Source organism: Anolis carolinensis, chromosome 4, assembly GCF_035594765.1.
Source record: "Anolis carolinensis isolate JA03-04 chromosome 4, rAnoCar3.1.pri, whole genome shotgun sequence".
NCBI lineage: Eukaryota > Metazoa > Chordata > Lepidosauria > Squamata > Dactyloidae > Anolis > Anolis carolinensis.
In genome coordinates, this window is record NC_085844.1 from 241,609,909 (window position 1) to 241,633,272 (window position 23,364).

Consider the following 23,364-nt stretch of genomic DNA (forward strand, 5'->3'; position numbering starts at 1 on the left):
TCAGGCTGGAGTTTTTCCCAGCCCTATTTGGAGGCACATTTTTTATACTGAGTCAGACCATTGATCCCTCTAGTTCAGTATTGACACAGAATGGAAGCAACCTTCCAGGAACTGAACCTGGGACTTTCTGCATTCAGAGTAGGTGCTCTATCACTGAGCTCTCTTCTTTCACTGGCCCTATTGCTGACCTACAGGTTCATTGTAAGTAATGAGATGATATGGCTGAAGGCTTGGAAAGTATCCCATGCTAATTAAGAACATTAATGAAAGTTGCAAAAGAATGCACCCTTGCTAAACATACCTTGATTGTGTGGAACAAGGAGGGATTTTGGATCACATAGAAAAGAACTAGCTAACTTTTCTCTATTGTGAGCTCTGATGATGTGCTTGACTGTTCAAAAATGAATTAATTGGGGAAGAACTGGTTTATAGTGGTGCATGAACTAGCATGGGGAAAAACCTCTCTATGTGCCTGGTTAAACCTGCATGCCAAATTCTCATTGTGGGGTTTATTTACTTTTGTTTACTCTATGTTTATTCCACTTTTCTTTCCAATATAGGTGAAAAGTGGAATGGAGAGAGAAAAAAATGGGACACTTCAAATGTAGCTGAAAAAGAGGGATGGTAGAGGGTTAAGTTCCAGACAAATTTGTATAAAATCTGTGCTTTTTAGGTCCAATCCTACCATTAGTCAGAATGAGGTTGCAGATTTTAGATACCTTGAAAGAGCAGCAAATTGTTCATTCTCTCATTTCTTATTATTTTATCTTTACTGCTAGAGGCTCAGAGATTTTTATATCTGGAAACAAAATAGAGATGCTAGTTTTGGTGTTCTAAGCCTTTTAATTTTCTAGGTATTTGCTATTCTAACTTGGGCAGCAAAATTAGTCTGCGTCTCGTTAACACTTTTTTACAATATGGTGCAGCCGGTTTTATTGCATTTCTCTGGCCAACCAGTAGTGTATACTATGTCTTATATGCAGCAATTGTTCTTACTCCTAAAGAGAATAGCATATGCTTATTAAAATAGCAAAATAGAAGTCAAGCCAAATACAAAGGCTTTGCAATGGGAAAGATCCACGGTGCTGAGTGCTAAAAGGTGAAATCTATAATGTAATGGAGCCAAGACAAAATTCAAATGTGTTATAAAGACCTATCATTATACTTTCATTATCCCAGTCCAAGGCATATCAGTAAATACTTTTGGGATGGGATAGGAGGACAATTTTGCCACATTACCCTATAATGAATGTACCATATTCATTACAAAAACAAGCAGCCTCCATACCGAAGGATGTTCGGCTTTTGTCTCTCTATTCCAATAAACACACACTTTCACCATCAGCAGAATAATAAAGGGTTCCAGAAGGGTAACTGCATTAGCCGGTAGCGTTTTTTTGCATTTTGAGAGTGGCAAGTGCAGAATTTTGTAGAATAAGCAGAATAGGCCCACTAACAGTAGCCTGGCATGCGCTGTGTTTGTGAAAACAGTGTGCAAATTATGCTGACTGCATACAGCCACAATGTGCAAATCAGGGCCAGCCATCAAGCTCTTTATAGATTTCCAATGTGAGCCTCAGATTTAACCAAGTTTCTCATCCTGAGTCAAAATGTACGTCGCTGTTATCGGGCCTTGCAAAGATATGAAGTAGTTACGGTGATTTTTTTTCATATATATATATATATATATATATATATATATCCCTGACTGTTGCTGGTATAGAATTGTGCAAGATTTCCTGGAAAGGCTGAATGGTAACTGTTGGAGATTCTAGAAGAAAAGCTGTTTGGAATCTTCACACCAACATAAAAGCAGGTGCATCTACACTATTAAATTAGTGCAGTTTGACATCACTTTAACTCACATGGCTCAATGCTATGGAATCCTGGGAGCAGCAGTTTGGTGAAGCACGAGCACTGTTTGGCAGAGAAGGCTAAAGTTGGTAAAGCTTCAAGTCCCATGATTTCATTGCATAGAGTCATGCCAGTTAAAGTGGTGTCAAACTGCATTAATTCTACTGTGTAAATGTATCCTTGGCTAGGCACAAGTCAACAAAAATTAAAAAAAAAATAAATCTATAGAACCATTGGGCCATAGGAGCCCAAAATAAGACTCTAGAGGGCCACAGAAAGCATTTATTCACATGGGAGAACCAGAGCAAATTATTTTGTACTCCTGCTCATTACCTTTTCACATGCATCTTGTGTAATTCTCTCTAGAATCTATCCTAAACTTTAGGAGATGAATGAGATGGCCTGAGAAGGTTATGGAGTCATCTCTTCTGTTTCTTGAAGAGTTTAAGTTTATTTCCAGAGTCAACATTGGCTAATTTTCTGGAGGTTTTTTTTTTTGGTCTTTACAAAGTCACCAAATGACCTTCTATGCGCATTGTATCTTTAAGAGATATCACAGTTTTTCATTTGGGTCCATATTAAATTTATCACTACCTTTCTCTCAGTATAGTTTTCAAGACAGAAGTAGAACTTTTCTTACATAAGAAAGAAACAAGCAAATTAAATCTTTAATCTGCACATTCTGATTCTTGTTGTGGTAGCCTTTCTTCCTATGTGAGCAAGTTTGAGGCATCAACATTTGTAGAGACCCGAAGCCATTTCTGCAATGGATCTCAAATAATACCTTCTCACCAAGGTTTGCAAGCAATTGTCACCTAGAATCCTGGAAAAGTCATCACTAGAAACATGGTAAAGCATAGCCCACAGCATCTTTGGAGGGGTGTCTTGAGATCATCCTTATTTATTTGTTACTAAGAGGGTCAATTTAATCAAAAATTATTGAGGGAGATTTTTGTGTCCATAGCTCTTTTAAAGTTAAGGGCATGTAAGTCTGTTGATTTCAGCTCCTATCAGTTTGTAATTTTTCCCTATTTTAAGTACATTTTGTCACCCTTTGATATCATTTTTTTTAAAAAGACTGCATGAAAATGCATATACATTTATATAAGTATCTCTACACACACGTTGTCTGCAATGTTTAATATATGTCTGCATAACATGCTGTTTTCCCAGTATAATTCATATTTATACTGTTATTTTTATTGAAGTACATACTTGTGTGGGTATTTCCCTAATGCATGCATTTTATAAGCATTGCTATTGCATTGCCTAACTTTAAAAAGGACACATACTGAATGGTAACCACATTTCAGTCTGAAAAGTCCCAATTAAGTAAATTCTCATTAAAATGCAAACGCTAAATGCCTGAATATTTTTTTCTAACATCTCTATTTGAACTTGTTGTTCTATTTGGTGTTTTTATTTCAGTTTGTTTGTTTATTAAAAATCTCTTGAGAGTTGTCTAGCAAGGAAATGGTTGGCTCTGGAGAACATTCCCCCATATAAGTGCCTAGTTTGCAGGAAAAAAAAGATTGACAGCCTTGAAGCCCTTTGTAACAAACTCAAAATCCTTCAGCGGCTATTTGCAGCTTTGCCACTGAGGTCTTTCTGGTGGAAAACACATTATTATTTTTGATTAATGGCAAACAGCAAGGAAAAACTGCTTTTCCAAGAGGAAACCTCCAACCATAACTCATTGCAGAGAGCTAAACAAATGTTACAAAATATATACACATGCTTTCCCACATTGATTTCTAATACATTACATGGGTTCTTCTCCAAACAACCATCCCTTATACTCAGAGAGGTGGGTTGGTTGTTAACACATTGGTTATCAGAACTGCTGTATTTTGTCTATGCTGTATTATTCTTGTGTTATCGTGATCTTTCTCCAACTGCTGCCCCCAAATTAAGTTCTTGGAATACTTTTTACCAATCTGGTGCCTTTCAAATATGGCATACTACAAATATGGCAGGTCCTGTCCCCAAATAAAGTCCTTAGAATTCTTCTCACCAGTCTGGTGACCTTCAAATAAGGCATACTACAAAGCCCACCATCCCCAAGCCAATGCTGGAGAAAGGATAAGAGATGGCCACCCTAGAAGGCACTCAATGGCAAAAGGCTGTCTGGGAACATTAGTGAGATATTGAAGGCACCCAGATATTCTCAGAGGTGCAAGACACTTCCATAGAGGTCATCTCAACTTCTCAGGAGATAAAAAAACATCTTCAGTATGGTGTTATGATTCAGGTTGCGTGCTTTGAATTACAACTCCACTTACATGATAAAATGTGATTATTTAAATCATCATCTGGTTCTTCAAAGAAGAGATGTATTCATTTCAGATCTTCACTAGCTAGGTCTTTATTTCATTCCTTGACTTTCTCTCAAAACAGGATCTAGAAGTAATTTAATTCAATTAATGGAAGATATATTCTTTCAGAGCTATTATCTCCTCTTCTTTCCCATTTCCCTTGTAAGAGAACCAAAATACCATGTGTTAATTTATTTATTTATTTACATTACTTTTACCCCGCCTTTCTCTCCTAGGAGACTCAAATGATTATTAAGAGACTTAATGATGATGACTGCACAGTATTATTATCTTTGTCATTATTACTACAACTACTACACTATTTTTGTGTAGAATGCAATCCATCTGAGTGGTGCTTTCACCAAACCAAGAGTGTAAATCGTACCCCAATTCATTTTTGGTGGGGACAAAATAAGGGGGATAAGAGAGATAAGGGATAAAGATAACAGCAGTAAATGTGGATAAATGGCATTGAGCTAAGTTCAGACCAAGTTAGACTGCACTTGAAATTTAGGTGGAAATGTGATCTTGTTTAATTTACCATCCCAGGGACTATGGAATAATGACATGCATCATTGATAAGGAAAGATTATTCTGTCACTTTTGCTTTTTCCTACATTTTTAAAAAGTGTTTTCCATAGTTTTTATGCAGAAATTTTGGAATTTCTAAAAATAAAATAAAATGCCATCCATCTGTGTGGTGCTCACCATACCAAATGTGCACATCAGAACAAATTTTGGTTAAAGAAGAGAAAACTCTGACTGAAAAAAGGTCAAATCAAGTCAACTTTATTTATATCCCATTCTATCTTCCCTCAGGCACTTTGGGGCAGCTTACAACATAGATGGCAGCCATTTGATGCCACACAAATACACAATAAAATACAAATACATAATAAATTAAATACAAATAATTAATACAAACTATTTCTCATAACTAAACATAATAATAACTCTGGCAACTCTAGTTAACATTACAAATATATAGTAGACTCTCCATATTGATGGATTCAACTATCCATAACTTGAAATATTTTAAAAAATATCCTAAATGCAAAACTTGATTTTGCCATTTTTTTATAAGGGACATCAATTTATAACAGGACTTGAGCATCCATGAACTTTAGTATCTATCAAACGTTTTGAAACCCCAGTGGATACAGAGGGCCCCTGTAGCTGAATATGCAAGGATAGAAAGCTGAACTTTAAGAGCTAAATCTCCCTGGATTGGTGATCCAGTGATTGCCTACACACACACACACACGTATATACACAGTAATTTCAACTTTATTCTGTTGTTTATATAAATAAATTAGCCCATTATAGACCGTTCTTTTTTTTTTTTTTACAAACAAACAAACAATAAATGTTCATCCATCCTGATTCCCAGAGGACATACAGTGAATCTCTTGTTTCTTTTTTGACTGAAGGAAAAGATATACCTCTTGGGAACTTCAGTGTTATGACTTCAGAAAGCACATTTAGTGCTCCAACAGTAATGGTGTGGCTAGATGAAGGGATACATCGGAGAATGAATTGTGATTGGATTGAGAAAAAGTGTTAGATCCACAAGATCTGAGGCTCTCTTGTTTCCTTGAGACATTCCCACACAAGGAAGCAAAAATACACCAACCCTCTTGCTCTCATGCTTTAGTTGTTCTTCATTTGCTGTCACCACTAGAGATTGGTATAAGCTCTTCCACAAAGAATTCTAAGCCATTTTATTTATATCTCTATAGGTGTCATTGTAGTCGTGGAATAGTTAGACATCACAAAAAAATGGGGAATTTTGAGGAAGGGTTTGCTACTAGACAGGCGTTCTGGGATGAAGTACAGGGCAACCTTGAATATCTGAGATAATTTAGGCGCAGGACAGTCACCTTGGGGCTAAAGGTTAGATGAGAGAATACACTGAATCTTGTCCAACGTGACAGTTCACATGATTTCTTCTGCTATCTCTCCGGTGATACAGTCTTCAGCTGCCACCGCCTTGCCTTATTTGGAGCTTTTAAGAATTGCGCTGCAATAGTTTTACGAGACATTGTTGACAGTTCTGGATAAAATAAGTCTGGTTTTAATTGAACATCATGGCAGAAATGATGAGATACTGACTTTCCCCCCCTGCCAGGATGTGTGGGAGGAGGCACAAGAGAGACGATGGAACCATTTATTTCCAGTAATGGGGTTTAACTCAGCAGAGCCCTGAGAGAGAACTCTTCCCCAGGTAGCAGGATAAAAAACTGCCATGCCTGCACTTTTGGCAACCTGAGTTCAGCAGTGTGCCGTGTATCGTATTATGCTTAGGACAGCTTGTGCATCTTCCTTTTAAACTTTTTATTTGCAATTAATCACGTCCTGGTTTTCCTCCTTCCTTGCATTGAGAAAGCAGGAGACTTGTATCAGAATGCAGTGAGTTTCTTTCTTTCTTTCTTTCTTTCTTTCTTTCTTCCTTTCTTCCTTTCTTCCTTTCTTCCTTTCTTCCTTTCTTCCTTTTTTCTTCCTTTTCTTTCTTTCTTTCTTTCCTTCCTTTCTTTCTTTCTTTCTTTCTTTCTTTCTTTCTTTCTTTCTTTCTTTCTTTCTTTCCTTTCCTTTCCTTTCCTTTCCTTTCCTTTCCTTTCCTTTCTTCGTCCCTTGGTCCATCCCCTCCCTTTCTTTCTCCCCCCCCCCCCAATTTCTGTTATCTTCCCTTTGTTTCTTAGGTGTGGCAAAGACAAACCACCAGCTGTCAAAATGATTGAATGGAAACGATGGTGTGAAACTATTAAAGACTCGACAGTCTGATTTGTATCGCAGTTAAGTAAGAAACAGTAGGATCTGAACCAATGTCGTTCTACTGATTTTAGCAAGTTCACATGCAAACTCCTTCATCCCTCTGCAGCTGCAACATTAAGTAAAGCAATGCTCTTCCTCCCAGCCTCCCTTTGTGCCTGCCTTTCTCTAACAAATGCACACAATGTTGTTGTATGTCTTTCGGGCTGTGTGGCCATGTTCCAGAAGCATTCTCTCCTGACGTTTCGCCCACATCTATGGCAGGCATCCTCAGAGGTTGTCAGGAGAGAATGCTTCTGGAACATGGCCACACAGCCCGAAAGACATACAACAACCCTGTGATTCTGGCCATGAAAGCCTTCGACAACACAAATGCACACAATGTTTTGTTCTTTCAGAGGACTCAGGATAACATTTAAATTGTTGCAACAAGCCATTGAAATAGGCAGAAGTGAGAAGTAGCAAATGGCCAAGGATTTAAATCCAGATCTTCTGGATCAAATCTGCCATATTATCACTGTTCCATCACAGATTTGGGGAAGCCCAGCTTTGGATTCCCCCATCCAAACCTTAACCTATAATGAAGATACAGTATCCTTGCTTTCAGGACAGGTCAAACTCATCATAGAAACCCAGCTTTTATTCTCTTATATGGAAGCTATTCACCTGGCTGATCTGATGCACTGTTGAATCATATCTATGCATTTGTGCATCAGTTGGCATTGCAGGCCTTTTAATGCAGGTGGTTTACCAGTAAAGTACTTCGTGCCACAGTGTTTAGCCTGTGAGAAGCCAATTAAAGAAAGTTGGCTGTTACTATAAGGCCCATGTAACAGCATCAGATGCAAGGTAAAGAGTCTGCATTTTGGATACCTAGAATAAAACTGGAATCATTTACAATCATAGCAATCCAAAGGTGACCGCAATTACATTTAAGTGGCCCATTCTGTGTTTTGGGCTGAAATTGCTGCAATTCTTCTCAACATATGGTTACTTTTATTTTCCTGGTAGAAAGACACATATTATCACAGCTGACTAGTGACTAAAAACTGCTGCTGTTCACTAAACATTTCGCTCCAGATGGGATAACAAAGATTTCATCGCTAAGAGGAACAAAGCATCCATATCTATGGGTCATGGTAATCACACCTTCTCTTTCCTAGACGTTTTTCTTGGGAGGGGCTAACTCTCAACCACCAAGCAAGGAGTACTGTGTTTCACCAGTCCTCCCATTTTCATCCATATGTTATTTCTTTTAAACTGGTCTGCCTCATTTATTTTAGTCTCTGACATTGGGTTGGCATAACAGCTGAAAGTAGAACCTTGGTTGCTAGAGGACAAAGCTGCCAGATCTGGTGCAACGTCGGCTTATGGGATTTTGGTTCCCCACCCCACTGCCTTTCTGCTTTTCTGCGAACTGTGACGAGGCCCAGAATGCTTTGCTAAAGCTGGTAAAATGGAACCAAATCAACTGTTCAATGGATTTGGTCCCCTTCAACCAGCTGTAGCTGTGCATTGATCACACTCCCGGTGGCGGCTCTGAAGGATAAAGTGCTCCAAATGGACCGAGACAACCGGAAGACAAATGGCCCCTTGGATGTTGTCGATAAGGAAATTATGATGAGTGGCACCTGCAGATCTATCACCTTGGCTCTAAACTGGTGGGCTGGGCCCAAAGTCATTATGTGGTTGCCAGTCAATTCCGTGTAACTGAGGCCACTCAGAGATTGATAATCTCCATCTTCCTACTGTTATTGATCCAAGAGGTAATTTAGAACTGTATATTTTAACCACAGAAGCTTGCAAGTTTCCATACGTGTTTGCTAAAGCTTTCTCTTCAAAGAGCTATGTGCTTGGTTGTTTTTGTCTATTGCAGTGATTAATAAAGAATTTTAATGCAATGCTCTTTTTCTATATCCTGATTTTTTAAAAATAAAAAGCAACAGTTCAGCCTTTTGCTTCATCAGTTTAGTATGATGTTTGGTGGGTGAACAAACAAGTGATTTATTGCAAGTATAATGCAGCCCAAAATGAGACAACCCCAAAATCCTAATTTCACTTAGATGTTAATGTAGTCTGACAAGGAAAGAGATTTTGAGATAAAGGTGGAGAACTAAAAAAAACAACAACAGGTGAATTAAGTGCTGTGTGTAACCTCAGTGTTAGAAATGGTTGGGAAAGTGACTTGAAAATGAAACATGTATTGTAAAGTCTTTCTATAAAGTGTATGATATGACAAATTAGCACATATTTTAAAAGCAGCACACAAAAAGCTAACCAGTAGAATATCTTCCCTAAAATGAAAAGCTATTTGCTTTAGGAGGTTTTGGTTTAGGAACAGAAGAAAAACTACTGATGATAGAAATATGTTAATAAAAATAATGTGTGGATAAAGGGAGCATTTCTCCACACCTACACAATGCAAGAACAAATTAAGTTCATGTTCAGCAGGTTTTGGAGGAGAAGTACATTTCTGCACAACTATACAGTGATGATACATTTCCACCTCTGGCCTATTAGGTGGTTTTAAAAAAAAGAATCATATCAAGTCAAAAATGACTATGATGTGTCATAGTATTTAGATGTTCAGTTGTAGTCCTAGATGTTGTGGACACTGACAGACAATAAGGGAGAAGCTGACTAATGATTTTCTACAAGAACCTGGATGGTGTCTCTTGGACATAACAGCACTGGACTAGACAGATCTGGATTCTGACAATGACAAACCCTCTTACATTCATCTATGATTTAATTACTTGGAAAAATACATACATCCAGATAAATAGTCTAGTTATAATCCATAGCTTATACAGTTACTGGGACATTTCACTGGCAATGAGCATCAGCTGCTCTTCTGAAAGAAAAATTTCTCCCAAAACAAGTCTCTCCCTTTTCTTCAATCTCTGTTCTTCAAATGGACCCGAGGCTCATAAGGACATGACATAATGTGTAAAGCTCTGTTTGGCTGTAATAAGCATTGATGTTATGTTAATGGCTTAAAGAAAATCACTCACTTTCTCATGTTGTAATGATTTGGGGAAAGTAAACTGAACGTCATCTTTTCTGAACTTTATTGTAAATCTATACAACTATCACAAGCTACAAATGCTGTTGGTATAATAACAGGCCATCGGGGGTCATGTGCATATCCTAGCTTATATGTCTCTTTTCACCATTGATAACTCGACTGAGGGCTATGATTTGGATCAGACAAGGGTGTGTCTGCAGGATAAACCCTCTCAGTTTTATGTAGGAAGAGCTAGCTGAAATATGGGTCCCTTTTTGTCACAAAGACAATAGGAAACTGAACTCATTGCTAGAACTGTGCTAGACTAGTTGTAAAAACAGTCCAGTTTTATGTCTATCTCTTGACACTCCAAACGTTTCTAAGAAGATTTAAGTTGGAGGCTGATTGCCATGTGTAGAAAATAGAAACCTAGAATTGTAGAGTTAAAAGAAACCACAAGGGTCATCCAATCTAACTCCGTTCTACCATGTACATACACAATCAAAGCACTTTTGGCAGATGGTCATCCAGAGAAGGCAACTGAGGCAGTGTATTCCATGGTTAAAAAGCTCTTGCTGTCAGGATATTAACATAAATAGTTCAAGAAGCTCACAAAATAAACTAATCTATTGATTAGTCTCAACTAGACTCATTGAATCATAGACATTTATCTATTTACTGGTTCATGATTCAACAATGGATTAAATGGATCTACCCCAGTTGGGATTAGCCAATAGGATTCAGGTTCCTGTACGTACTTTGGATCAACAATAACAGAAAAGTGAAATACACTTGTACAAGAGTAAGAGCCCAACTGGGAAGGAGTAAAGAAGTGGAGTATAGAAGAGAGCGTCTGATGTTCTACATTTTGCTTTAAGTCCTTGACCTCCCAATGAAAGCTTTGTCCAATAGTAATGTGCATTGTACTTAGCCTACATGTCATTCAAGGCCTTGTATACACTGCCCAAATAAAACAGATTCACTTTGCAATTGCTGCGAGAAGTTCACATGATGTACAGGTGGCTTTGCAGCAGAAACAGTGCTTCCAGATGATGATCTGGCCCAAGGGAACCACAGTTCTATGAAGTTCCAGATCAGCCCAGTATTTTTAAGATGTGACAGCTGGATCTAGTCCAATTCAGTGTCCACACAGAAAACGATCCACTGCTGTGTTGCTGATTAAAAGCAGCTTCCTGGCAGAGCCTTGAAGGCGACCTTGCTTCCTCTGATCACATCGCCTGGTGACCTGTTGTGATTTCATCAGTAATTATGTTATCAACAAGGCTCTGCCAGAGATCTGCTTTTGGCCAGCAAAACAACAATGATGGCAGCCCCAATGCACTTAGTCATTTGGACACAAAAAGGGATCCTGATGTATCCAGAGCATCTCCAGAGCACAATACTCCAGATTATTTTGGTAGATGCAGCCCAAGACACTTAAATGATCAATTATTCGAAGCAACACAAATACATAGTGAATTGCAGTCCCAGTTAAACTAAGTATCCTGGTGTTCTTCCAAAGAGCTCAAGGTGATATGGAGACTGATGGTTTTGTTAGCTATCTTGTAAGGTAAGTTGATAATGGATTTTGAGTTGAACAAGTTCATTCAGTATTTGTATTCAGAACTTTCTGTTCCAGGACTACCATTGTGTGCTCATCTCCTCCAATCAAGAGTAAAAAATAAAAAATAAAAGCACAAGATCAACCAAAGTTGACCAAGAGACAAGCAGAAAGACACTTTCCATATACTTTCTAAGGCCGCTGCAGTAATTGACATATAGGAGTAAGATAATACACTTTATTTATATTCCGCCCTTCTCCCCTAGGGAACTCAGAGTGGATTACAGCATTTACGTACATAGGCAAACATTCAGTGTCTTTACAATCAGAGATACAATGAGACACAAAAACAAGCAAAGGTAAAGCTTCTTTAATTTTCAGCTTCTGAAAGCAATGCTAATTTCTGGCTTCTGGGAAGGTGCTTTCCTCTAGTTTCAAGCCAAGGAGGTTGTGTTGTCACTTCCTGATCGTGTGGCCGGAAAGATTGCTTGGAGTGCCTCTTGCCTTTTCCTGCCAAAGCGGTACCTATTTATCTGCTCACATTTATCTACTCACTCCATTTTGCGGATTCAAACTGCCCATCTTCCGGTCGGCAGTTCAACCAACCTTCAAGTCAGACATTCAGCAGCACAAGGGTTTACCCCATTGCATCACCGCAGCCCTTCACAGTATAAGAAGTATTTACTGGTGTATCTATTTAATCACAACCTCAAACCTGCAATCTCAATTTAGAAACATAATGTTGGAAGAGACCAGAAGGGCCATCCAGTCCAACCCCCTTTTTGCCATGCAGAAAGATACAGTCAAAGCACTCTCAATAAATTCCCAACAGAACACAATAGATCCAAAATCTGTTTAAAAACCTCCACACTCTGAAACAGTATAGCCCATTGTTGAACAAATCTTATGATCAGGAATTCCTGTCTAATGCTTAGTTTTAATTTAAGATATTATATCCACAAGGAATGAGGTATATGCAGGGATGGGGAGGGGGAGAGTTCAGTGCTTACAGAATCATAGAATCATAGAGTTGGAAGAGACCACAAAGGCCATCCAGTCCACCTCTCTGCCATGAAGGAATACACATTCAATGCACTCCCAACAGATGTCCATCCAACCTCTGCTGAAAACCCCCCAGAAAAGGAGACACCACCACACTCGAGGCAGCATATTCCTCTGTTGGACAGCTGTCGGACATCAGGAAGTCCTTCTTAATGTTTATGTGGAATCTTTTTTTCCTGTAATTCGAATCCATTGTTCTGTGTCCTAGTCTCCAGAGCAGCAGAAAAGCTTCAAGTCCAGTGGGGTAGAGGAGATGGGAAGGGGCAGAGCAGATGGTAAACCACTGCCTATGCTGGTGCCAGCTTGCATCATGATTAGCTGATCATCACAAAGATGCCGTAAAAACGTAGAAATCCAAATAAGGCGAGAAACCATGTTGTGCATCTTTAGCATGAATGTGGAATGGATGCATGGACATTTAGAACCTAATGGAAGCAAGTCATATTTAAGCATTATAGTGCACATTGACAGCCAGGCTTCCAAAAAATGCAATGTTGTGCTGCATCCCGACAGCACAGATAATGCAAACTCCTGCTGCAAGACATTTTGAATCTATAGGTCTCATAAAGATTTTGCTCTGTTCCAGTCACTGTGGGAGGGATCAAGGATTCACCACCTTTCCCAGCTTTGCGTTTTTATCTGGGGATAAGCCTCCCCTACATACTCAATCAAAATCACCTAACCAAGCTTAGAGACAGCACAAATAAATAAATAAATTATGCATATTACTATAAGATGCAGATGTGCGGCATCGACGTGGGTCCCTAAATTGGAGCAGTCAAAGGCTATATTTAGCCACTAAGAAACTGTCCTAATTTTTAGCACATGCTATACACCTGCAGCTCCCTCCGCAAACCATGAGAGGCTAGGATCTCCAGTAAAGAAAATAAAATCAGAGACGTTTAGCTCGCTCACACTTACTGAACTCAGGGCTTGTCTGCACTGGCCATAAAATCTCTGACTCAGCTTGACTACACCAATTGCAGTCTTCACATGCACAACAACTTCTGGTGAATATCCTGGGTCTGGGGTGTGTGTTTATTAATCCATAGAATCATGGGTTGGGAGAGACTGCAAGTGCCATTCAGTCCAACCCCATGCAGGGATACACAATGAAGGCACTCCTGGCAGCCATCCAGCCTCTGTTTCCTTTAACTGTTCCACTTCATGCAAAGTTGGGGAATACTGTGAAGTTTGTTGGAAACATTAGCTATGATGTCTATTAATGTTGAAAAGGGGGTGCTTTCATGACCAGCAAGAAGGTGTGGAGACTAATCATTCTGACACCAGAAGATGTGATAGGTGAAGGCCAGGTACATGGAGTGATGGCAGCAACATGAAGGACAAGGACTGATGTGGTCCAGCTAGTCAGATTCAGTATGCACATGTATTATCTGGGACTGCTGCAGGCCAGGTTTACACCAGAGTAATCTGCCTGGCATAAGTCCTGTCACAGATTATTTTGAATGAGTACTATGCCTGGGATGGAGGTAGCCTTGAGAGGAACAATAGGAAATGGATTGATGCATATTTGTTTGAAACAATCAAGATAGTGGTTGTTGTATGTCTTTCGGGCTGTGTGGCCATGTTCCAGAAGTATTCTCTCCTGACATTTCAAGATAGTTCAGTGATCAAATCAAGCTCCATCCTTGACACAAGAAGATCATTTTCCTACTATCCTACTTTTCCTGCAAGAAAAGATTTCTTCCCACAGCACATAATGAAACTGTTGGATTCATTATGTGCTGGCCATCAACATAAATGCCATCAACATTATGGCCACCAACATAAATGCAGTACGACCCCCCAAATATGCAGGGGCTACATTCCTAGACTTTATGGAAATATGCAAAAATAAGAAATCCTATAATGAAAGAAAATGCCTATAGAGGACATATTTTGTTGGATGTGAATAAATTAAATCACAAATACCATGTCATTCTGTAGTTTTGGCAAGATATAGAAAATAAAGCTGTCAACAGGACACTAGTTCCAATATATGAAGGAGTTTGCTTCTCATTACCAATTATTGAGAGGTGCTCTTGAGGTCTTTTTTTGAAAACGTGCTCCACTTGAATGCATTTGGTTGGCCACCACAGAAGAATGTTATATTCCAATAGAGTTTCCTGATGTTCTCATGATGCACTTTCTCTCTTCTGAATCAGGATTTGAAATACAGAGAACTGGGACCCCTTCAGACTGCTATCATAGCACTTTGATTCCACTTTAGCTGCTATTATGGCTGTGTCCTATGGAATAATGAGATTTGTAGTCTGATGAGATACTCAAGCCTCTCGAAACTGCACATCCCATACCAACAACATTCAATTTCGGCACCCCTACATTATATTCCCAATACTATAAGTAGGTTGGCTGAAACTGATGGCTGGTTAAGCAACTTTCTGCAAAACAGCAATTTGAACCCGGCTGTGCATTCAATTCTGTCTCCAACACAGCATCAGGACTGTGGATCTATGTATGGAAAGAATACGCTCTATTATTTATTTCCTTGTCAAAGAATGAGTTTCTAGAAAGTTAGGAAGCCTCACTGGAAAGAATAATAGAAAACAAAGCTTTCTCTGAGTATTTGAATACCCCAGAATGTTCTGGAGGACTTTGTAGTGTAGGGAAACACAGGGTTGTTTTGTTTTTTGCACAAAAACCACATTTACTATGGAGTATTTTTGTGAAAAGATTGTGGTCAGTATTCTATATCAGCTACATTTATGAGTATACTAAGTAATCTCTCCTGGCCTGATGCACCAAAATAACTGAAATGTCATTCACCTGAGCTTCTATTGTTGACAGAATGGACCTCCAGCTCCACAGGCAGCTGAGAATAAAGTAGCGTGGGAGGAAGGGACAGCCGTGTCAATAGAATGGCAAGTAGCAAATGTGAATATAGAATAATTAGTCTAGATTTATGCATCCCTAACTGTTCCATATTTATTATTATTGCTTATCCATAATCGCAATATGATCACAACTCCACCATCACCAATACAAACTGCTTCACTGGGCATTGGCTGCATGGGGAGAAGTATCTTCTGCTGGCAATTGGCACATGGGTTAATGATGTCTCTATTAGGATTCGGGGGAGGGAGGAGAGATAATACTGCCCAATCTATATTTTGAACACCACTTCAGGATGCCCAAATAAATAATAAATGTTTTTTTCTTAGATCTGGGAGAAAACTACATAAATTATTTGTCCCTGTGGACAAGGTTGAAATAATGAAGAGATCACATGCCTATGTGATCTGCTACCCAGGGTTTTCTACTGTGTCAGATATAAGGATGAATAGAGAGATTGAGAGAGAGAGAGAGAGAGACAAAAAGATAGATGATTGACAGATAATGGAATCAATGCATGAAGGAAAGTGTTATTTCTTTGGGATTTGGTCACTGACATCCATGGATGCTCAGGTCCCATTATATGCAATATTTATTTACTTATTTATTTATTTATTTATTTATTTACAGCATTTATATTCCGCCCTTCTCACCCCGAAGGGGACTCAGGGTGGATCACATTACACATATAGGCAAACATTCAATGCCTTTTAACATAGAACAAAGACAAACAAACATAGGCTCTGAGCGGGCCTCAAACTCATGACCTCCTGGTCAGAGTGATTCATTGCAGTGATTCATTGCAGCTGCTCTCCAGCCTGCACCACAGCCCAAGCCCAATAGTGTAGTAAAGTGGCAAAATCAAGGTTTGCTTTTCAGATTCTTTTAAAAATCAATATTTTCAAGGCACATTGAATAGTTGAATCCACAGATGCAGAATCCATGGATATAGAAGGCCGACTGTATTTCATTTCTTCTGGGGGTTGAAATGTAACTTTTAGAAAGTCAACTGCTTCTTTGGCTCATTGCCTGACCTTTGGAACACTGTGTTTATGTTGCCATTCTGGGGTTCAGGAAAGATTGCGTTGCTCATTGCAACAATGTCCTTTAGCTCATTCATGGAGAGGATGAATGTTGGCAGCACTTACTTTAACACAAAGTTGTCCAAGGTTTTCTTCCCCATCTGTATCTTTTAGTAGGATCCAGTGCCACGCAGAGCAGCATGGGTTGTTGTGTACTATTATCTGCATCATTAGGTTGCAACTTCATACCTCTCTAGTTTGCCATTGTGCCCGGCAGTACATAGTATCCTTTGATGCCCTGAGTGGCACTTTTGCTTTTAAGTAAAAGATAGCTGGGGAAAACTTTGTGCCTCCTCAGGATAAGATAAGCCTGGATGATACTTCTCCCTGCCCTAAAGTGAGAACTAATGGTTTATACATGCATAGTGGGAAAGAAATGCTACCTTGTGACTCGAATGGTGTCCCCTAGTAACCTGTGTGTGTATGTGTATACACACACACACACACACACACACACAGAGTAAAGTACTGTATATATAGTACTAGCTGTGCCCGGCCACGCGTTGCTGTGGGTAGGACTTTATTTTTCTTTTCTTTTTGTTGTATGAACGTAGAGGCATGGATGAGAGGTTGTGCTGTCAATTTTCGAGGTTGTGGGGCATTTGGTTTAGTTGTTTTGTCCGGCGCCGTGATTCCATTACCCTTTTATATATATAGATTGCAGTAAAGTACTTGCAATGGATGACTTCCTAGTTCTGATTTCTATTGCCATCAATTTTCCCCCTTATTCTAGATATTTTAATTTCCATTTTAAATACATGCTGTACATGTGCATGTATAAGTCTAAAAATTATTCCAAAAAACCTTAGATGACACACCCACAGATCAATATACTTATTTTATCTTAACTCTTATATAAGAAGTAAGATATTATGGGCCCACTGTATTCACTCCATTCCTAGCCTGTTCATTAAAACAGTGCAAGAAATGAGACAGGATCTACTTTGAGACACAGGAATCTATAGGCAATGTCCAGCAGGTAGGTATCTTTTCCATCAGTAGGCTGTGATAGGCTTACCTGGCCAGCATCTTCAGGAGTAGCTATAACAATTCTGCCATCCCAAATTTCTGTCCACAAAAATTTAGTACTGCAGTTGAGTATTTAGAAATACAGAGTTTTTGGTGTGAATTATTTTCAGTGTCTCTCTTTGAAATGCTAGAAAATTCAGGATTGAAGGGAAATTCATCTGCAGGAAATACTGGAGGATAGTACCCTCTTCTCCACCCTGATGCTACATCCTAGTCAGCATGGGAATATCCACCATTGAAATCTCCCAATGTTGTGTCCTCCATGAGCAATGGGAAAAACAAAATGTAGTCTGTAGTTGCTATTTAAAATTCCCAATGTTGCAGCCTTTGAGGAAACTATGGGAAATAAAAACACTGACTAAGCCCAACTGCACGCATGAGAAAATGAAATTCCCTGTGTTTAAATACAAGCAACTGCCATAAAAATGCCAACAAACCATACTTTTTATATTGGGGGCTGGGGAGGGGACTGGTTTTAGGATTGTCAAACTGGGGTTCAGAGTTCATAGGCTAAATATTCCACACTGTACAATATGAAATATATAATGCATTTAGGTGGAAAACCTGAAAATTTGGCCACGGCTTTGCTGCAAAACTGGGGTTCATGGTTCATGAGCTGAACCTTCTACACCACTGCTTTAAAGAACTTACATTACCCAGTATATAAATAATAATAATAATAATAATAATAATAATAATAATAATAATAATAATAATACTTTATTTTTGTATCCCGCCACCATCTCCTCGGGGTGGCTAACATGGGGCTAAGCCCAGAAAAGACAAAGTGTAGACAAGTTAAAATATAAAACAAAACAATAAAATAACAAGCAGTATAAAATCAAAAATGAATTCAAGCAAAACTATACATAGATACATAAGACAGAATAAAAAGTTTTAAATGGATCTAGCAGGAAAATCTGAAAATGAAGCCATTGCATTATTATGAAACTGAGGTTCAGGGTTCATGAGCTGAAACTTCCACACCACTGCTTAAAAAATAAAACAAACAAATGGATCTAGGAGGGGAATTTAGAAATATATCCAACATGACATAGTTATCTAGGTGGAGAGGAGCAGTGGGAAAGAACAGAGAACATGTTATAGACTTTTGTAAAAACTGATCTCAATAAACACATATTTGTTGCTGTTGTTAATATTGTGTGCCTTCGAGTTCTTTTTGGCTTACAATGACCCTAAGATGACCCTTTCATAGGGTTTTCTCAGCAAAATTTTTTCCATAGGGACTTGTCATTGCCTTTCTCTACACCTGCATATGATTTGTTCAAGGTCACCCCGTGAGTTTCCAAGCAGGATGTTATCCCTGGTCTCCCAAAATCATAGCCCAGTGTCCAAACTACTAGACTCTGTTCTCTCTCTAAACATCTCTAGTGTCACATATTTAGCTTTTATGCCATCTGCCTAATTCTGCATAATCATTGCTGGAGATGGCAGTAATTTTTGTCTAGTTTTGCTTTACTTTGCTTTTCTTAAAAAACAGCTCTCCCCTTTTTTTTCATCCTATAAATCCATTTAAGAAAAGTTGGGAGTAGGAACAATGGAGCAGGACCATATGTGATATTCGGCAGGGATGTGCCTCCCAGCATCAGAAAACAGCTTCCCCCGTGAAGCACTGGCAACTGCTTGAACAGAAGTTTCCCCTCTCTTTGCTCACAGCTGCCATTGACACATATCGCCTGAAGGAGCTATCAGCATACAAAGCTAAAGATGGTTAAAGACATTAAAAATTATATGATGTGAGCACCATCTCGGCTAGGCGCTTGATCGCAGAGCCAGGCGCATTGTGATGCATGGGGGCAAAGGAGGGTTTCTGCTGACAATGCGGATCTTGAGTCTCTGGTCAGAGATGTTTTTTAACGGGGCATGAAATATACATAACCTGACAAGCCATACATAAGGTGCATAAGTATTTACTGTAAGGTACGTACACACTGCAGATGCACCATTTTATATAACTACTAGCATGTCCTCTACATTTGGTTCCTGTAGGTTGTCCTCTGTTTAAAACACACACGCACAACAATAAACATAATGTTCATCTTTCCAGCTGACTTGTGTCTCCTTTGGGAGCATTCATCACCAAATGTGATGATAGAGTTGATCGAATGAGTGATTTTTCCCCCCAGCGTTTGGCTTTTCGCATTCCCAGCCATCTACTGAATATCCCTCTTGTGCCTCTGGACCGCTGGGTTTTGCAGGTACCTTTCATGGGCTCTCATAGGCTAAATAATAAATATCCCACTTAGAGCAAGGCTGTAAATCTTGCCACAAGGCTAGGGCAATTTGCATTTTTCCACGGGCGACACTGGTGTTTTGTAAGTCTGTAATTTACTTCGGGAGGCAGAAAATGGACTCTGTGCTAACCAAATGCTTTATGGCATGTGGTTATTTGTTATGGATCATATGCAATGAACTCTGGAATGGGCGAGGTTACGTACTTAGCCTACTTGTAGAAGGATGATTTACAGCAGAAGTTTCCTAATTTTTGTGCATTGTTCAGTTCTTTAGTCTAGATTTATCCTCACATTTATTTCTCCCCCTTCCATGCTAGGTTTCACTAAACTTTGTTCTTGATTGACTAAACTTGTGTGTGTGTCTGATAACAGTTTATAAGAGAGGTTATGTAAGGAAGTAAGACAATCTAAGATTGTACACATTAGTGTTTGAACTACAAATTCCAAAATCCCTTGACCAGCTGAAGAAGTCCTGTTTGCAGTACCAAAAAATCAATGTTTCCAAGCTCTGGAATCTACAACTGATATACCTCAGAAAATGAAAGGACATGCTTCTATAGTCCATTGAAGATCACTCTGTAGAAAATGTTGGACAACCAACAGAGTTTGGGTGGGACTCACATCATCTACCCAGAAGACTTTGAAGGGCCACACTACCTCATTGCATCTTCCAAACAAATGTTATTCAAAAACATTTTATCACCTGTGACTTTGGAAGGAGGGAGAGGTGTCACCATATTTTACAGTACCTGGACAGTTTTAGGTCCAGGAGTAACCTTTTTAAAACAAGAAGGGATGCCTAGGTCACGTCACGTCTTCAAAGAAGGCCTCTCCTGGATCTAAAATAGCAGGGAGGACAAGCAATATGTTATTAGAGATCATTTGGGAAGCAAATAAACTTATTTAAAAACTAAATTGTTTCCAAACTCTAGGTTGCCCCAAGGGGCTCACAAATGGCACAAGAGACCACAGCTTCCCATCCCTGCCACTGCATTTTAAAAATGTCATTGCCCTTCTAAGAGAACACTTTTAGAGATGGAGATCCAATCTTTCAGAAGGCTTTTACAGTCTAGTTCTTAGATACTGGAAATCCACAACTAGAAAGAGGAATCAAGATGTATGCAAACACCATGTTGGGAAAATCTGTGTTTTGGCCCTGGTTTCTCTCTGAGGCAAATAACCTTATGCCTTCCTCCTCTTCTTTGGATATAGACTGGCAACTCAGTCTTTCTTAAAAACTGATCATGAGGCAAATGTCATCCCGCTGTACAAAAGGTTTAGAGGTGGAGAGGTAGTCCTGAAACACACAGCTGTCTCTTCAGACACTTTCATGCCCACCTCCTAGCATCTGCCATCTGAAGTGAGTGTCTCATTTTACATCAGGGTGTACATGCTCATGACCTCTGAATGCTCCTGAAAGAAGCGGGAAACATATGTAATTCCTAGAATGGATGGAACAATGAGAGGCAAAATAATATCAAATAAAATAAAACTGATTTATTCATCTATACATAGATTTTCTTCATTTATAGTCCACTTTTCTTCCCAGAAGGAGACTCAATGAGACTTAGAACAAATACAATAAAGATAAAAGCATACCAAAGATTATCATTAAAGTGTAATTAAACTGTCAATAACACTAAAGTACAAACAATTTAAAACATGAATTAAAAAAGGGAAGCAATGCTAATAAAACAATATTGCATCCAGTTAAGCCTGGATTAAGAAAGCCTTTGCCTGCAATGGAAGAGCAGGAAGGATGGGCCATCTAGTCCCTTTAGGAAGGGTGTTCCAAAGCCTTGGAGCAGCCACTTTGTGACTCAATGACATCCTTATGAAGACCATTCCCAAAGATCTCTGTTTCAAAGAGACCACAAGGGCCATCCAATCCAACCCCATTGAGTCATACTGTCGATATATTCATATCTTGACTGGTGGAGGAAAATGTGAGACAGCAATAGAGATGGAAATAATATCTAAAAAATATTTGAAAAATGATTGAAAACTTTATTTCATAAGTGTCAAGAAACCTCCAATTAGGAGAATTTTGGGTGCTGTAGAATTAATGCAGTTTGATATCACTTTACTGCCATGGCTCAATGCTGTGGAATCCTGGCAGTTGTAGTTTTGCAAAGTATTTAACCTTCTCTGCCAAAGTGTGCTGGTGCCCCACAAAACTACAAACCCCAGAATTCCATAACATTGAGCCAAGCTGCATCAATCCTACAGTGTAGATGCACCACCAATCTGATGAGAATCTTTCACATTTTGAGACTTACACTGCACAAAATTCCCACATGGTATTTTTGTGTCAAAAAACCTTGTTTTTATAGGAAACACCATTTTATATACAGAAAATTATATTTCTGTCCAGAAAGTGTAGTTTTATGTGCCAAAATACCATGTACTTTTTGTGCAAGTAAATCTTAAAATGTGAACATTCTCCACAAACTGCTCAATTTTTGAAGACTTTCCTGCAGCAGCAGCAGCAGCAGCGGAAAAAAACCCCCTTCTTAAATCTTACTCATTCACTGCTTTGAGAATGGAAAGGACCTAGAAAATTTATGTTTTAGGCTACATTTCCCCAAATTTCCCCTGCTATCCTGACTACTTTCCAAAGCCTTCATTAGCACAATGTAAGGATGCAGCTACTGACTGGACAACAGTATGTCATGCAGGGATAGGCTTTGATGTGCATTTCATGGATTTCATTTCATGGTTTCAGTCTTTTCAACTGCGGTTTTCCATTGCATGTTAGGTGAGAACAGGTTCTACTGAACTCATTGAGGAATACTATTGTTTACTGCCACCTTGCTGGTAGGACTGCTGGATCCTTTCCCCATAGAGTAACTTGAGAAATTCAGTTTTTGCAGATTTCTAAATTAAATGATTCAATCCACATGTCGGAGAAAAATGATAAGATCAGAACTTAGTTTTCCACCAGATTTCCCATGTCTACAAAAGTAGTAACACAATTCTGGACTCCAAAACCTATCCTAAAATGCCTTTAAGGTTGCATTTGAGCAAAATATTTACATTTAAATATGCACATGCACACTATTGATCAGTGCGTATGGAAAGGAAATTCAATACATGTGCACATAATATTTTGAGAGGCTGGTTTTTTAAAGCCAAAACAGGTAACACAAAAATTAAAAAGTATAGAATATTGGTTGTAAAAAATCCAAAAATGATACAGATGAGACATTGACAAGTTCCTCATCCTTGCTGAGTTTCTGCTCAGTGATGGTGGTCTCTTGCCTTCAAGCACATCACGTCATCACCCACTGTTGTTTTTGCATTGCAAATGATCTTGGGAATGGCTTGTCATGTGATAAGAATCATTACCCCTTCCTGGTAGATGTAATTTTTCACAGGATTTCAAGGATATGGTAAATAGCAATCTTTCTGAGAACTGTTTCAAGCTTCATGTGAAAAGGGCCCTTCCTCCAGCAGAGCACGGATGAATGGACGCATGTGAATTTAGGTGCACTCCTTTGAGAGCAAGAGTGTGCATCCTGTCGGCCTACAGATTCCTTACTGCAAGCCCCATCATCCTTAGCTAACACAAGATAAC

General features: G+C 39.0%; 1 long non-coding RNA gene and 1 other non-coding gene across 2 annotated transcripts in view; both read left to right on the forward strand.

Moving 5' to 3' along the window:
• LOC134298533 (uncharacterized) overlaps positions 1–23,364 on the forward strand; it is a 106,657-nt gene that overhangs the window by 38,246 nt on the left and 45,047 nt on the right. The gene's annotated exons all lie outside the window — the stretch shown is intronic.
• Positions 8,363–8,459, forward strand: mir133a-1 (microRNA mir-133a-1). Its single transcript, NR_129849.1, has one exon. It is a non-coding gene; the product is annotated as a microRNA mir-133a-1 (primary transcript).